A 14,976-nucleotide genomic window follows, 5' to 3' on the forward strand; every position below is an offset into this window, starting at 1 on the left:
TCAAGGATAGGCAGAGTGGGCAGGCCTTGGGCCGGTTGGGTCTAGGCCAGTAAGGCAGTCATGGCTGAGAGTCGTGGGGGACATCGGGCAGGCTCTGTGTTTCTCTGTGGTGGGCAGGGCCTTGTGAATTGGGGCTCCGAGGAGCCTGCCATCAGCAGGCGGCTCAGAGGCGTCCCCAGTCCTCCCCCCCCCGACAGTGGGCCGACACCTTGGCAGAGTCCGTGCAGGAGGGTTGAAGGAGAAGCAGCTTAACGCGGGCGCCCCTTGGGCCCTGTTGGCGGTACGACGATGCTGGTGAAAGGAGACGGGCTTTGAGTGGCAGACACTGCACGGATGTGTGCAGGTGGCGGGCAGAGATTTCAAGGCGCGGTCCTGCGACACTACACAGGACTGGGTAGTGGGTCAGGGTAGCTGGCCCACACCAACCTGACGCCCACGCGAACCCGCACACCCGCGCACCCACGAACAGACACACACGCAACACAGCCACGCCTGCCCCCACCCACGGGCCCCATCTTCTGACTTGGTAGACCCCGAGCGCGGTCACAGGCGCATGGTCGTGCCGAAACCCCTTGAGGAGGGTGGCACCGGAGAGCAGAAGACAGATAGCTGTGGAGTTGGGGCAAGCTGCGAGTTGGCGTGACCGGTCAGCTCTTGGCCTTGTTCCTTTTCCTCAAGGGCGCTCTTGATTGTTCTTGGTCCCCAGGCGCTGATTGCCCAGGATGCCTTCGGTCAGCGGGACCTCGGGGTGCATGCCAGGCCCAGGGAGCAGTGTAGCCTTGAAGGGGTGCGAGCCGCCCGGCCTGCTCCCTGTCCCGCCGTGGACGGTGCATCGGCGGCCCCTGGGAAAGAGAGGTGAGCCTTACTGGGCCCAAGGGGGTTCCGTGGTGGTCCTTGGTGTGGGTGGGAGCTGCTCAAGGCTTGCCGTTTGGCGTTGCGGCAAACGTCCTGGCCAGTGCTGCTCGCGCCCCGCGGGCCGGGTCCCGCTCGGCGCCCAGAGCCTGTGCTTGGATCGATGATGATTCCCCAAAAAAACATTCCTTGGAAAAGCTGAACAAAATGAGTGAAAACTCACTCCCGTCTCCGCTCATCGGTGACTGAGGTCCGGCACTTTTTGCACGAGCCAGCTAGTGTAGGAGCCGGGAAGGCCTTTCCCTCTCACGCATTTGTGCCCCCAGCACGGGCGGCAGCCCTAGACAGGTAGCCAGCCATCGCAGTGGGCCCTGGCACTCACCGTTCCTTTCTCCAGTGGGGCTTGCCTGTGAGGCCGAGGTTTGGCCGACTCGTCTGGGTCTCGCTTCTGCTCAGGTGTCTAGAGCTGCCAGCCAACTAGTTAGTAGCACCTCCTTGCTCTGCTTGCCGACTCTGTGGTCTCTGGCCACGTGGGCGCCGTCGGGCTGCCAGTCCCTTGTCCAGGGGACGAATAGGCGGCGTTTGAGAGGCATACACCCGCAAACGGCTGCCTTGGACACACCGCAACGCATAGACTCCAACAACCAATCCCTTCACCACCACCGTCTCACACTTGCACAAAGAAACCCCAACCCCCAGGCACAGGCACAGGCACACGAACACACACGCACGTGCGCCCGCTCACACACACGCGCGCACACACACGTCCTGTGCGACCCAAGTTTGGCTTGCCTTCCTACGAGCTGTTGTGCTCATGGGCCAGACAAGCCCCGTGAGGGTGGGATAGGAGAATGAAAGAGAGCTATGGAGCTAGGGCAAGGAGGGAGTTTTGCGTGACGCGTCAGCCATTGGCCTTGGTTCTTTTCTCAACGGCCCTCTTGATTCCTCTTGGCTCCCAGGCGCTGATTTCCCAGAAGACCTTGGGTCAGCGGGGCCTCGGGTTGGCAGCCAGGCCCAGAGAGCAGTGTAGCCTTGAAGGGGCGCGAGCCGCCCGGCCTGCTGCGTCGTGACTCGCCGTGGACAGCGCATCGGCCCCGAGGAGAGAGGGAGGTAAGCCTCGCTGAGTGCCCGAGGGGGTCCCACTGTCCTCGGTGTGGGTTGGAGCTTGGCCTGCCCCGAGCTGCTGGCGCCCAGCGTGCCGTGTGCTGCTTGGCGCCCAGCGGGTGTGCTTGGATCGATGATGACTCCCCAAAATAACATTCCTTGGAAGCTGAACAAAATGAGTGAAAACTCTATAACCGTCGTTCTCATCGTGACTGAGGTCCAGAGTCAGGCAGTGTAGGAGCGGGGCCCGAGTTGCAGTCGCACACATTCTTTGCACCTGCGGGGCGCTGGCTGAAGACCGCCTCCCTGGCACTCAGACACTGCCATCCTGGGCTTGCTGTGGGTTGGGAGCACGCTCGCTCTGTGGGGCAGTCTGGTTGGATGGATGGAGGCCACGCCCAGCCTGTGCCCGCGGTGGGCATCCCTGGCCTCTGGCCGGCTGGGCTGTGACGGGGCAGCCGGTGGGTGGCTCGTGTCCCCGGCTAGGAAGAAGAGGAGGCGCCTAGGTGTTTGGCAGATGTGCGCTTGGTGATTGGATCCCCAGGACCGTGCCCTCAGTAGAAGCGTGTGTGGTGTTGAGGTTTTGTGGCCCGAGGTGTGTGTGGCCGAGGTTTGGGCTAGCCCACCCCCGCAGGCTTGGTGTTGGTCTCCCAGAGACCAAGTCTGGCTGCCCAGAGGTTCCCCGTTGAGGGTATGGGGAAGGAGAGCCCGCCTTGGGGCGGACAGTGGAAGCTAGCTAGGAGAGGATTGGGTCCCTGTTGGCGTTCGGGGAGTGGGAGGAGTGCACAGTGCAGGGGTGCGTTTGGCGGGTGGCAGTGGCCAGGGCTGAGTTCCCCATGGGGCGGGAGGGCTGGCGGGCGGGCGAGCGAGCCAGGAGCTGCAGTGGGTCTGGTTTGGGCCCTGCGGTCATTGTGTTCCCTGGTGCCCTGCAGGCGCATTTGGTGCATTGGGGGGGTGAGGGGTGGGTGGGTGCGGTTTTCAAGCGCCCGGGCCCTTTGGGGGAATCCACCCCCGGGGGTGCAGAGTGCGGTGCGGCCAGGCCCAGGATTGACTTGAGGCGGAGTGCGGGGCCTGGGCAGAGACTGTCCGCTGAGTTTTCTTCCCGGTCTGGGGACAGCCTTGGGCAGGGAGTGCGGTGTGATGGTGGCGGGCGCTTGTGCCGTTAGTGTCCCCGGCCGGCAGCGCAGGTTGCGCAGGCCTGTGGGGAGGAGGCTGAGGAGTCCCGCGGTTGGCCGTTGGGGTGCGATGGAGGTGTGGGTGCAGGTCCTTGCCCAAAGCACTAGCAGTCCGTTAGCGGGACTGTGGCAGTGGAGCCAAGCCGGTGGATGCTTGCATGGCCCGGCCAGGATAGGCAGAGTGGGCAGGCCTTGGGCCGGTTGGGTCTAGGCCAGTAAGGCAGTCATGGCTGAGAGTCGTGGGGGACATCGGGCAGGCTCTGTGTTTCTCTGTGGTGGGCAGGGCCTTGTGAATTGGGGCTCCGAGGAGCCTGCCATCAGCAGGCGGCTCAGAGGCGTCCCCAGTCCTCCCCCCCCCCCGGACAGTGGGCCGACAGCTTGGCAGAGTCCGTGCAGGAGGGTTGAAGGAGAAGCAGCTTAACGCGGGCGCCCCTTGGGCCCTGTTGGCGGTACGACGATGCTGGTGAAAGGAGACGGGCTTTGAGTGGCAGACACTGCACGGATGTGTGCAGGTGGCGGGCAGAGATTTCAAGGCGCGGTCCTGCGACACTACACAGGACTGGGTAGTGGGTCAGGGTAGCTGGCCCACACCAACCTGACGCCCACGCGAACCCGCACACCCGCGCACCCACGAACAGACACACACGCAACACAGCCACGCCTGCCCCCACCCACGGGCCCCCTCTTCTGGCTTGGTAGACCCCGAGCGCGGTCACAGGCGCATGGTCGTGCCGAAACCCCTTGAGGAGGGTGGCACCGGAGAGCAGAAGACAGATAGCTGTGGAGTTGGGGCAAGCTGCGAGTTGGCGTGACCGGTCAGCTCTTGGCCTTGTTCCTTTTCCTCAAGGGCGCTCTTGATTGTTCTTGGTCCCCAGGCGCTGATTGCCCAGGATGCCTTCGGTCAGCGGGACCTCGGGGTGCATGCCAGGCCCAGGGAGCAGTGTAGCCTTGAAGGGGCGCGAGCCGCCCGGCCTGCTCCCTGTCCCGCCGTGGACGGTGCATCGGCGGCCCTGGGGAGAGAGAGGTGAGCCTTACTGGGCCCAAGGGGGTTCCGTGGTGGTCCTTGGTGTGGGTGGGCGCTGCTCAAGGCTTGCCGTTTGGCGTTGCGGCAAACGTCCTGGCCAGTGCTGCTCGCGCCCCGCGGGCCGGGTCCCGCTCGGCGCCCAGAGCCTGTGCTTGGATCGATGATGATTCCCAAAAAAAACATTCCTTGGAAAAGCTGAACAAAATGAGTGAAAACTCACTCCCGTCTCCGCTCATCGGTGACTGAGGTCCGGCACTTTTTGCATGAGCCAGCTAGTGTAGGAGCCGGGAAGGCCTTTCCCTCTCACGCATTTGTGCCCCCAGCACGGGCGGCAGCCCTAGACAGGTAGCCAGCCATCGCAGTGGGCCCTGGCACTCACCGTTCCTTTCTCCAGTGGGGCTTGCCTGTGAGGCCGAGGTTTGGCCGACTCGTCTGGGTCTCGCTTCTGCTCAGGTGTCTAGAGCTGCCAGCCAACTAGTTAGTAGCACCTCCTTGCTCTGCTTGCCGACTCTGTGGTCTCTGGCCACGTGGGCGCCGTCGGGCTGCCAGTCCCTTGTCCAGGGGACGAATAGGCGGCGTTTGAGAGGCATACACCCGCAAACGGCTGCCTTGGACACACCGCAACGCATAGACTCCAACAACCAATCCCTTCACCACCACCGTCTCACACTTGCACAAAGAAACCCCAACCCCCAGGCACAGGCACAGGCACACGAACACACACGCACGTGCGCCCGCTCACACACACGCGCGCACACACACGTCCTGTGCGACCCAAGTTTGGCTTGCCTTCCTACGAGCTGTTGTGCTCATGGGCCAGACAAGCCCCGTGAGGGTGGGATAGGAGAATGAAAGAGAGCTATGGAGCTAGGGCAAGGAGGGAGTTTTGCGTGACGCGTCAGCCATTGGCCTTGGTTCTTTTCTCAACGGCCCTCTTGATTCCTCTTGGCTCCCAGGCGCTGATTTCCCAGAAGACCTTGGGTCAGCGGGGCCTCGGGTTGGCAGCCAGGCCCAGATTGCAGTGTAGCCTTGAAGGGGCGCGAGCCGCCCGGCCTGCTGCGTCGTGACTCGCCGTGGACAGTGCATCGGCCCCGAGGAGAGAGGGAGGTAAGCCTCGCTGTGCCCGAGGGGGTCCCACTGTCCTCGGTGTGGGTTGGAGCTTGGCCTGCCCCGAGCTGCTGGCGCCCAGCGTGCCGTGTGCTGCTTGGCGCCCAGCGGGTGTGCTTGGATCGATGATGACTCCCCAAAATAACATTCCTTGGAAGCTGAACAAAATGAGTGAAAACTCTATAACCGTCGTTCTCATCGTGACTGAGGTCCAGAGTCAGGCAGTGTAGGAGCGGGGCCCGAGTTGCAGTCGCACACATTCTTTGCACCTGCGGGGCGCTGGCTGAAGACCGCCTCCCTGGCACTCAGACACTGCCATCCTGGGCTTGCTGTGGGTTGGGAGCACGCTCGCTCTGTGGGGCAGTCTGGTTGGATGGATGGAGGCCACGCCCAGCCTGTGCCCGCGGTGGGCATCCCTGGCCTCTGGCCGGCTGGGCTGTGACGGGGCAGCCGGTGGGTGGCTCGTGTCCCCGGCTAGGAAGAAGAGGAGGCGCCTAGGTGTTTGGCAGATGTGCGCTTGGTGATTGGATCCCCAGGACCGTGCCCTCAGTAGAAGCGTGTGTGGTGTTGAGGTTTTGTGGCCCGAGGTGTGTGTGGCCGAGGTTTGGGCTAGCCCACCCCCACAGGCTTGGTGTTGGTCTCCCAGAGACCAAGTCTGGCTGCCCAGAGGTTCCCCGTTGAGGGTATGGGGAAGGAGAGCCCGCCTTGGGGCGGACAGTGGAGCTAGCTAGGAGAGGATTGGGTCCCTGTTGGCGTTCGGGGAGTGGGAGGAGTGCGCAGTGCAGGGGTGCGTTTGGCGGGTGGCAGTGGCCAGGGCTGAGTTCCCCATGGGGCGGGAGGGCTGGCGGGCGGGCGAGCGAGCCAGGAGCTGCAGTGGGTCTGGTTTGGGCCCTGCGGTCATTGTGTTCCCTGGTGCCCTGCAGGCGCATTTGGTGCATTGGGGGGGTGAGGGGTGGGTGGGTGCGGTTTTCAAGCGCCCGGGCCCTTTGGGGGAATCCACCCCCGGGGGTGCAGAGTGCGGTGCGGCCAGGCCCAGGATTGACTTGAGGCGGAGTGCGGGGCCTGGGCAGAGACTGTCCGCTGAGTTTTCTTCCCGGTCTGGGGACAGCCTTGGGCAGGGAGTGCGGTGTGATGGTGGCGGGCGCTTGTGCCGTTAGTGTCCCCGGCCGGCAGCGCAGGTTGCGCAGGCCTGTGGGGAGGAGGCTGAGGAGTCCCGCGGTTGGCCGTTGGGGTGCGATGGAGGTGTGGGTGCAGGTCCTTGCCCAAAGCACTAGCAGTCCGTTAGCGGGACTGTGGCAGTGGAGCCAAGCCGGTGGATGCTTGCATGGCCCGGCCAGGATAGGCAGAGTGGGCAGGCCTTGGGCCGGTTGGGTCTAGGCCAGTAAGGCAGTCATGGCTGAGAGTCGTGGGGGACATCGGGCAGGCTCTGTGTTTCTCTGTGGTGGGCAGGGCCTTGTGAATTGGGGCTCCGAGGAGCCTGCCATCAGCAGGCGGCTCAGAGGCGTCCCCAGTCCTCCCCCCCCCCCCGGACAGTGGGCCGACGGCTTGGCAGAGTCCGTGCAGGAGGGTTGAAGAAGCAGCTTAACGCGGGCGCCCCTTGGGCCCTGTTGGCGGTACGACGATGCTGGTGAAAGGAGACGGGCTTTGAGTGGCAGACACTGCACGGATGTGTGCAGGTGGCGGGCAGAGATTTCAAGGCGCGGTCCTGCGACACTACACAGGACTGGGTAGTGGGTCAGGGTAGCTGGCCCACACCAACCTGACGCCCACGCGAACCCGCACACCCGCGCACCCACGAACAGACACACACGCAACACAGCCACGCCTGCCCCCACCCACGGGCCCCCTCTTCTGGCTTGGTAGACCCCGAGCGCGGTCACAGGCGCATGGTCGTGCCGAAACCCCTTGAGGAGGGTGGCACCGGAGAGCAGAAGACAGATAGCTGTGGAGTTGGGGCAAGCTGCGAGTTGGCGTGACCGGTCAGCTCTTGGCCTTGTTCCTTTTCCTCAAGGGCGCTCTTGATTGTTCTTGGTCCCCAGGCGCTGATTGCCCAGGATGCCTTCGGTCAGCGGGACCTCGGGGTGCATGCCAGGCCCAGGGAGCAGTGTAGCCTTGAAGGGGCGCGAGCCGCCCGGCCTGCTCCCTGTCCCGCCGTGGACGGTGCATCGGCGGCCCCGGGGAGAGAGAGGTGAGCCTTACTGGGCCCAAGGGGGTTCCGTGGTGGTCCTTGGTGTGGGTGGGAGCTGCTCAAGGCTTGCCGTTTGGCGTTGCGGCAAACGTCCTGGCCAGTGCTGCTCGCGCCCCGCGGGCCGGGTCCCGCTCGGCGCCCAGAGCCTGTGCTTGGATCGATGATGATTCCCCAAAAAAACATTCCTTGGAAAAGCTGAACAAAATGAGTGAAAACTCACTCCCGTCTCCGCTCATCGGTGACTGAGGTCCGGCACTTTTTGCACGAGCCAGGAGCCGGGAAGGCCTTTCCCTTTCCCTCTCACGCATTTGTGCCCCCAGCACGGGCGGCAGCCCTAGACAGGTAGCCAGCCATCGCAGTGGGCCCTGGCACTCACCGTTCCCAGTGGGGCTTGCCTGTGAGGCCGAGGTTTGGCCGACTCGTCTGGTTCTGCTCAGGTGTCTAGAGCTGCCAGCCAACTAGTTAGTGGCACCTCCTTGCTCTGCTTGCCGACTCTGTGGTCTCTGGCCACGTGGGCGCCGTCGGGCTGCCAGTCCCTTGTCCAGGGGACGAATAGGCGGCGTTTGAAAGGCATACACCCGCAAACGGCTGCCTTGGACACACCGCAACGCATAGACTCCAACAACCAATCCCTTCACCACCACCGTCTCACACTTGCACAAAGAAACCCCAACCCCCAGGCACAGGCACAGGCACACGAACACACACGCACGTGCGCCCGCTCACACACACGCGCGCACACACACGTCCTGTGCGACCCAAGTTTGGCTTGCCTTCCTACGAGCTGTTGTGCTCATGGGCCAGACAAGCCCCGTGAGGGTGGGATAGGAGAATGAAAGAGAGCTATGGAGCTAGGGCAAGGAGGGAGTTTTGCGTGACGCGTCAGCCATTGGCCTTGGTTCTTTTCTCAACGGCCCTCTTGATTCCTCTTGGCTCCCAGGCGCTGATTTCCCAGAAGACCTTGGGTCAGCGGGGCCTCGGGTTGGCAGCCAGGCCCAGAGAGCAGTGTAGCCTTGAAGGGGCGCGAGCCGCCCGGCCTGCTGCGTCGTGACTCGCCGTGGACAGTGCATCGGCCCCGAGGAGAGAGGGAGGTAAGCCTCGCTGTGCCTGAGGGGGTCCCACTGTCCTCGGTGTGGGTTGGAGCTTGGCCTGCCCCGAGCTGCTGGCGCCCAGCGTGCCGTGTGCTGCTTGGCGCCCAGCGGGTGTGCTTGGATCGATGATGACTCCCCAAAATAACATTCCTTGGAAGCTGAACAAAATGAGTGAAAACTCTATAACCGTCGTTCTCATCGTGACTGAGGTCCAGAGTCAGGCAGTGTAGGAGCGGGGCCCGAGTTGCAGTCGCACACATTCTTTGCACCTGCGGGGCGCTGGCTGAAGACCGCCTCCCTGGCACTCAGACACTGCCATCCTGGGCTTGCTGTGGGTTGGGAGCACGCTCGCTCTGTGGGGCAGTCTGGTTGGATGGATGGAGGCCACGCCCAGCCTGTGCCCGCGGTGGGCATCCCTGGCCTCTGGCCGGCTGGGCTGTGACGGGGCAGCCGGTGGGTGGCTCGTGTCCCCGGCTAGGAAGAAGAGGAGGCGCCTAGGTGTTTGGCAGATGTGCGCTTGGTGATTGGATCCCCAGGACCGTGCCCTCAGTAGAAGCGTGTGTGGTGTTGAGGTTTTGTGGCCCGAGGTGTATGTGGCCGAGGTTTGGGCTAGCCCACCCCCGCAGGCTTGGTGTTGGTCTCCCAGAGACCAAGTCTGGCTGCCCAGAGGTTCCCCGTTGAGGGTATGGGGAAGGAGAGCCCGCCTTGGGGCGGACAGTGGAGCTAGCTAGGAGAGGATTGGGTCCCTGTTGGCGTTCGGGGAGTGGGAGGAGTGCGCAGTGCAGGGGTGCGTTTGGCGGGTGGCAGTGGCCAGGGCTGAGTTCCCCATGGGGCGGGAGGGCTGGCGGGCGGGCGAGCGAGCCAGGAGCTGCAGTGGGTCTGGTTTGGGCCCTGCGGTCATTGTGTTCCCTGGTGCCCTGCAGGCGCATTTGGTGCATTGGGGGGGTGAGGGGTGGGTGGGTGCGGTTTTCAAGCGCCCGGGCCCTTTGGGGGAATCCACCCCCGGGGGTGCAGAGTGCGGTGCGGCCAGGCCCAGGATTGACTTGAGGCGGAGTGCGGGGCCTGGGCAGAGACTGTCCGCTGAGTTTTCTTCCCGGTCTGGGGACAGCCTTGGGCAGGGAGTGCGGTGTGATGGTGGCGGGCGCTTGTGCCGTTAGTGTCCCCGGCCAGCAGCGCAGGTTGCGCAGGCCTGTGGGGAGGAGGCTGAGGAGTCCCGCGGTTGGCCGTTGGGGTGCGATGGAGGTGTGGGTGCAGGTCCTTGTCCAAAGGACTAGCAGTCATTAGCGGGACTGTGGCAGTGGAGCCAAGCCGGTGGATGCTTGCATGGCCCGGCCAGGATAGGCAGAGTGGGCAGGCCTTGGGCCGGTTGGGTCTAGGCCAGTAAGGCAGTCATGGCTGAGAGTCGTGGGGGACATCGGGCAGGCTCTGTGTTTCTCTGTGGTGGGCAGGGCCTTGTGAATTGGGGCTCCGAGGAGCCTGCCATCAGCAGGCGGCTCAGAGGCGTCCCCAGTCCTCCCCCCCCGACAGTGGGCCGACGGCTTGGCAGAGTCCGTGCAGGAGGGTTGAAGGAGAAGCAGCTTAACGCGGGCGCCCCTTGGGCCCTGTTGGCGGTACGACGATGCTGGTGAAAGGAGACGGGCTTTGAGTGGCAGACACTGCACGGATGTGTGCAGGTGGCGGGCAGAGATTTCAAGGCGCGGTCCTGCGACACTACACAGGACTGGGTAGTGGGTCAGGGTAGCTGGCCCACACCAACCTGACGCCCACGCGAACCCGCACACCCGCGCACCCACGAACAGACACACACGCAACACAGCCACGCCTGCCCCCACCCACGGGCCCCATCTTCTGACTTGGTAGACCCCGAGCGCGGTCACAGGCGCATGGTCGTGCCGAAACCCCTTGAGGAGGGTGGCACCGGAGAGCAGAAGACAGATAGCTGTGGAGTTGGGGCAAGCTGCGAGTTGGCGTGACCGGTCAGCTCTTGGCCTTGTTCCTTTTCCTCAAGGGCGCTCTTGATTGTTCTTGGTCCCCAGGCGCTGATTGCCCAGGATGCCTTCGGTCAGCGGGACCTCGGGGTGCATGCCAGGCCCAGGGAGCAGTGTAGCCTTGAAGGGGCGCGAGCCGCCCGGCCTGCTCCCTGTCCCGCCGTGGACGGTGCATCGGCGGCCCCGGGGAGAGAGAGGTGAGCCTTACTGGGCCCAAGGGGGTTCCGTGGTGGTCCTTGGTGTGGGTGGGAGCTGCTCAAGGCTTGCCGTTTGGCGTTGCGGCAAACGTCCTGGCCAGTGCTGCTCGCGCCCCGCGGGCCGGGTCCCGCTCGGCGCCCAGAGCCTGTGCTTGGATCGATGATGATTCCCCAAAAAAACATTCCTTGGAAAAGCTGAACAAAATGAGTGAAAACTCACTCCCGTCTCCGCTCATCGGTGACTGAGGTCCGGCACTTTTTGCACGAGCCAGCTAGTGTAGGAGCCGGGAAGGCCTTTCCCTCTCACGCATTTGTGCCCCCAGCACGGGCGGCAGCCCTAGACAGGTAGCCAGCCATCGCAGTGGGCCCTGGCACTCACCGTTCCTTTCTCCAGTGGGGCTTGCCTGTGAGGCCGAGGTTTGGCCGACTCGTCTGGGTCTCGCTTCTGCTCAGGTGTCTAGAGCTGCCAGCCAACTAGTTAGTAGCACCTCCTTGCTCTGCTTGCCGACTCTGTGGTCTCTGGCCACGTGGGCGCCGTCGGGCTGCCAGTCCCTTGTCCAGGGGACGAATAGGCGGCGTTTGAGAGGCATACACCCGCAAACGGCTGCCTTGGACACACCGCAACGCATAGACTCCAACAACCAATCCCTTCACCACCACCGTCTCACACTTGCACAAAGAAACCCCAACCCCCAGGCACAGGCACAGGCACACGAACACACACGCACGTGCGCCCGCTCACACACACGCGCGCACACACACGTCCTGTGCGACCCAAGTTTGGCTTGCCTTCCTACGAGCTGTTGTGCTCATGGGCCAGACAAGCCCCGTGAGGGTGGGATAGGAGAATGAAAGAGAGCTATGGAGCTAGGGCAAGGAGGGAGTTTTGCGTGACGCGTCAGCCATTGGCCTTGGTTCTTTTCTCAACGGCCCTCTTGATTCCTCTTGGCTCCCAGGCGCTGATTTCCCAGAAGACCTTGGGTCAGCGGGGCCTCGGGTTGGCAGCCAGGCCCAGATTGCAGTGTAGCCTTGAAGGGGCGCGAGCCGCCCGGCCTGCTGCGTCGTGACTCGCCGTGGACAGTGCATCGGCCCCGAGGAGAGAGGGAGGTAAGCCTCGCTGTGCCCGAGGGGCTCCCACTGTCCTCGGTGTGGGTTGGAGCTTGGCCTGCCCCGAGCTGCTGGCGCCCAGCGTGCCGTGTGCTGCTTGGCGCCCAGCGGGTGTGCTTGGATCGATGATGACTCCCCAAAATAACATTCCTTGGAAGCTGAACAAAATGAGTGAAAACTCTATAACCGTCGTTCTCATCGTGACTGAGGTCCAGAGTCAGGCAGTGTAGGAGCGGGGCCCGAGTTGCAGTCGCACACATTCTTTGCACCTGCGGGGCGCTGGCTGAAGACCGCCTCCCTGGCACTCAGACACTGCCATCCTGGGCTTGCTGTGGGTTGGGAGCACGCTCGCTCTGTGGGGCAGTCTGGTTGGATGGATGGAGGCCACGCCCAGCCTGTGCCCGCGGTGGGCATCCCTGGCCTCTGGCCGGCTGGGCTGTGACGGGGCAGCCGGTGGGTGGCTCGTGTCCCCGGCTAGGAAGAAGAGGAGGCGCCTAGGTGTTTGGCAGATGTGCGCTTGGTGATTGGATCCCCAGGACCGTGCCCTCAGTAGAAGCGTGTGTGGTGTTGAGGTTTTGTGGCCCGAGGTGTGTGTGGCCGAGGTTTGGGCTAGCCCACCCCCGCAGGCTTGGTGTTGGTCTCCCAGAGACCAAGTCTGGCTGCCCAGAGGTTCCCCGTTGAGGGTATGGGGAAGGAGAGCCCGCCTTGGGGCGGACAGTGGAGCTAGCTAGGAGAGGATTGGGTCCCTGTTGGCGTTCGGGGAGTGGGAGGAGTGCGCAGTGCAGGGGTGCGTTTGGCGGGTGGCAGTGGCCAGGGCTGAGTTCCCCATGGGGCGGGAGGGCTGGCGGGCGGGCGAGCGAGCCAGGAGCTGCAGTGGGTCTGGTTTGGGCCCTGCGGTCATTGTGTTCCCTGGTGCCCTGCAGGCGCATTTGGTGCATTGGGGGGGTGAGGGGTGGGTGGGTGCGGTTTTCAAGCGCCCGGGCCCTTTGGGGGAATCCACCCCCGGGGGTGCAGAGTGCGGTGCGGCCAGGCCCAGGATTGACTTGAGGCGGAGTGCGGGGCCTGGGCAGAGACTGTCCGCTGAGTTTTCTTCCCGGTCTGGGGACAGCCTTGGGCAGGGAGTGCGGTGTGATGGTGGCGGGCGCTTGTGCCGTTAGTGTCCCCGGCCGGCAGCGCAGGTTGCGCAGGCCTGTGGGGAGGAGGCTGAGGAGTCCCGCGGTTGGCCGTTGGGGTGCGATGGAGGTGTGGGTGCAGGTCCTTGCCCAAAGCACTAGCAGTCGTTAGCGGGACTGTGGCAGTGGAGCCAAGCCGGTGGATGCTTGCATGGCCCGGCCAGGATAGGCAGAGTGGGCAGGCCTTGGGCCGGTTGGGTCTAGGCCAGTAAGGCAGTCATGGCTGAGAGTCGTGGGGGACATCGGGCAGGCTCTGTGTTTCTCTGTGGTGGGCAGGGCCTTGTGAATTGGGGCTCCGAGGAGCCTGCCATCAGCAGGCGGCTCAGAGGCGTCCCCAGTCCTCCCCCCTCCCCCCCCGACCGACGGCTTGGCAGAGTCCGTGCAGGAGGGTTGAAGGAGAAGCAGCTTAACGCGGGCGCCCCTTGGGCCCTGTTGGCGGTACGACGATGCTGGTGAAAGGAGACGGGCTTTGAGTGGCAGACACTGCACGGATGTGTGCAGGTGGCGGGCAGAGATTTCAAGGCGCGGTCCTGCGACACTACACAGGACTGGGTAGTGGGTCAGGGTAGCTGGCCCACACCAACCTGACGCCCACGCGAACCCACGAACAGACACACACGCAACACAGCCACGCCTGCCCCCACCCACGGGCCCCCTCTTCTGGCTTGGTAGACCCCGAGCGCGGTCACAGGCGCATGGTCGTGCCGAAACCCCTTGAGGAGGGTGGCACCGGAGAGCAGAAGACAGATAGCTGTGGAGTTGGGGCAAGCTGCGAGTTGGCGTGACCGGTCAGCTCTTGGCCTTGTTCCTTTTCCTCAAGGGCGCTCTTGATTGTTCTTGGTCCCCAGGCGCTGATTGCCCAGGATGCCTTCGGTCAGCGGGACCTCGGGGTGCATGCCAGGCCCAGGGAGCAGTGTAGCCTTGAAGGGGCGCGAGCCGCCCGGCCTGCTCCCTGTCCCGCCGTGGACGGTGCATCGGCGGCCCCGGGGAGAGAGAGGTGAGCCTTACTGGGCCCAAGGGGGTTCCGTGGTGGTCCTTGGTGTGGGTGGGAGCTGCTCAAGGCTTGCCGTTTGGCGTTGCGGCAAACGTCCTGGCCAGTGCTGCTCGCGCCCCGCGGGCCGGGTCCCGCTCGGCGCCCAGAGCCTGTGCTTGGATCGATGATGATTCCCCAAAAAAACATTCCTTGGAAAAGCTGAACAAAATGAGTGAAAACTCACTCCCGTCTCCGCTCATCGGTGACTGAGGTCCGGCACTTTTTGCACGAGCCAGCTAGTGTAGGAGCCGGGAAGGCCTTTCCCTCTCACGCATTTGTGCCCCCAGCACGGGCGGCAGCCCTAGACAGGTAGCCAGCCATCGCAGTGGGCCCTGGCACTCACCGTTCCTTTCTCCAGTGGGGCTTGCCTGTGAGGCCGAGGTTTGGCCGACTCGTCTGGGTCTCGCTTCTGCTCAGGTGTCTAGAGCTGCCAGCCAACTAGTTAGTAGCACCTCCTTGCTCTGCTTGCCGACTCTGTGGTCTCTGGCCACGTGGGCGCCGTCGGGCTGCCAGTCCCTTGTCCAGGGGACGAATAGGCGGCGTTTGAAAGGCATACACCCGCAAACGGCTGCCTTGGACACACCGCAACGCATAGACTCCAACAACCAATCCCTTCACCACCACCGTCTCACACTTGCACAAAGAAACCCCAACCCCCAGGCACAGGCACAGGCACACGAACACACACGCACGTGCGCCCGCTCACACACACGCGCGCACACACACGTCCTGTGCGACCCAAGTTTGGCTTGCCTTCCTACGAGCTGTTGTGCTCATGGGCCAGACAAGCCCCGTGAGGGTGGGATAGGAGAATGAAAGAGAGCTATGGAGCTAGGGCAAGGAGGGAGTTTTGCGTGACGCGTCAGCCATTGGCCTTGGTTCTTTTCTCAACGGCCCTCTTGATTACCTCTTGGCTCCCAGGCGCTGATTCCCAGAAG

The 14,976-nt window shown here is 63.9% G+C and overlaps 1 long non-coding RNA gene across 1 annotated transcript; it reads left to right on the top strand.

Annotated features, from left to right (window-relative positions):
* Window positions 1-5,119: 5,119 nt before the first annotated feature.
* On the top strand, window positions 5,120-13,997 carry LOC106002892. Its single transcript, XR_001175963.1, has 6 exons — window positions 5,120-5,262; window positions 7,302-7,450; window positions 8,391-8,541; window positions 10,578-10,726; window positions 11,683-11,833; window positions 13,854-13,997. It is a non-coding gene; the product is annotated as an uncharacterized LOC106002892 (long non-coding RNA).
* Window positions 13,998-14,976: the final 979 nt, after the last annotated feature.

The sequence above is a fragment of the Dipodomys ordii genome, unplaced genomic scaffold (assembly GCF_000151885.1).
Source record: "Dipodomys ordii isolate 6190 unplaced genomic scaffold, Dord_2.0 Scaffold1000004478, whole genome shotgun sequence".
In the NCBI taxonomy this organism is placed as follows: Eukaryota; Metazoa; Chordata; class Mammalia; order Rodentia; family Heteromyidae; genus Dipodomys; species Dipodomys ordii.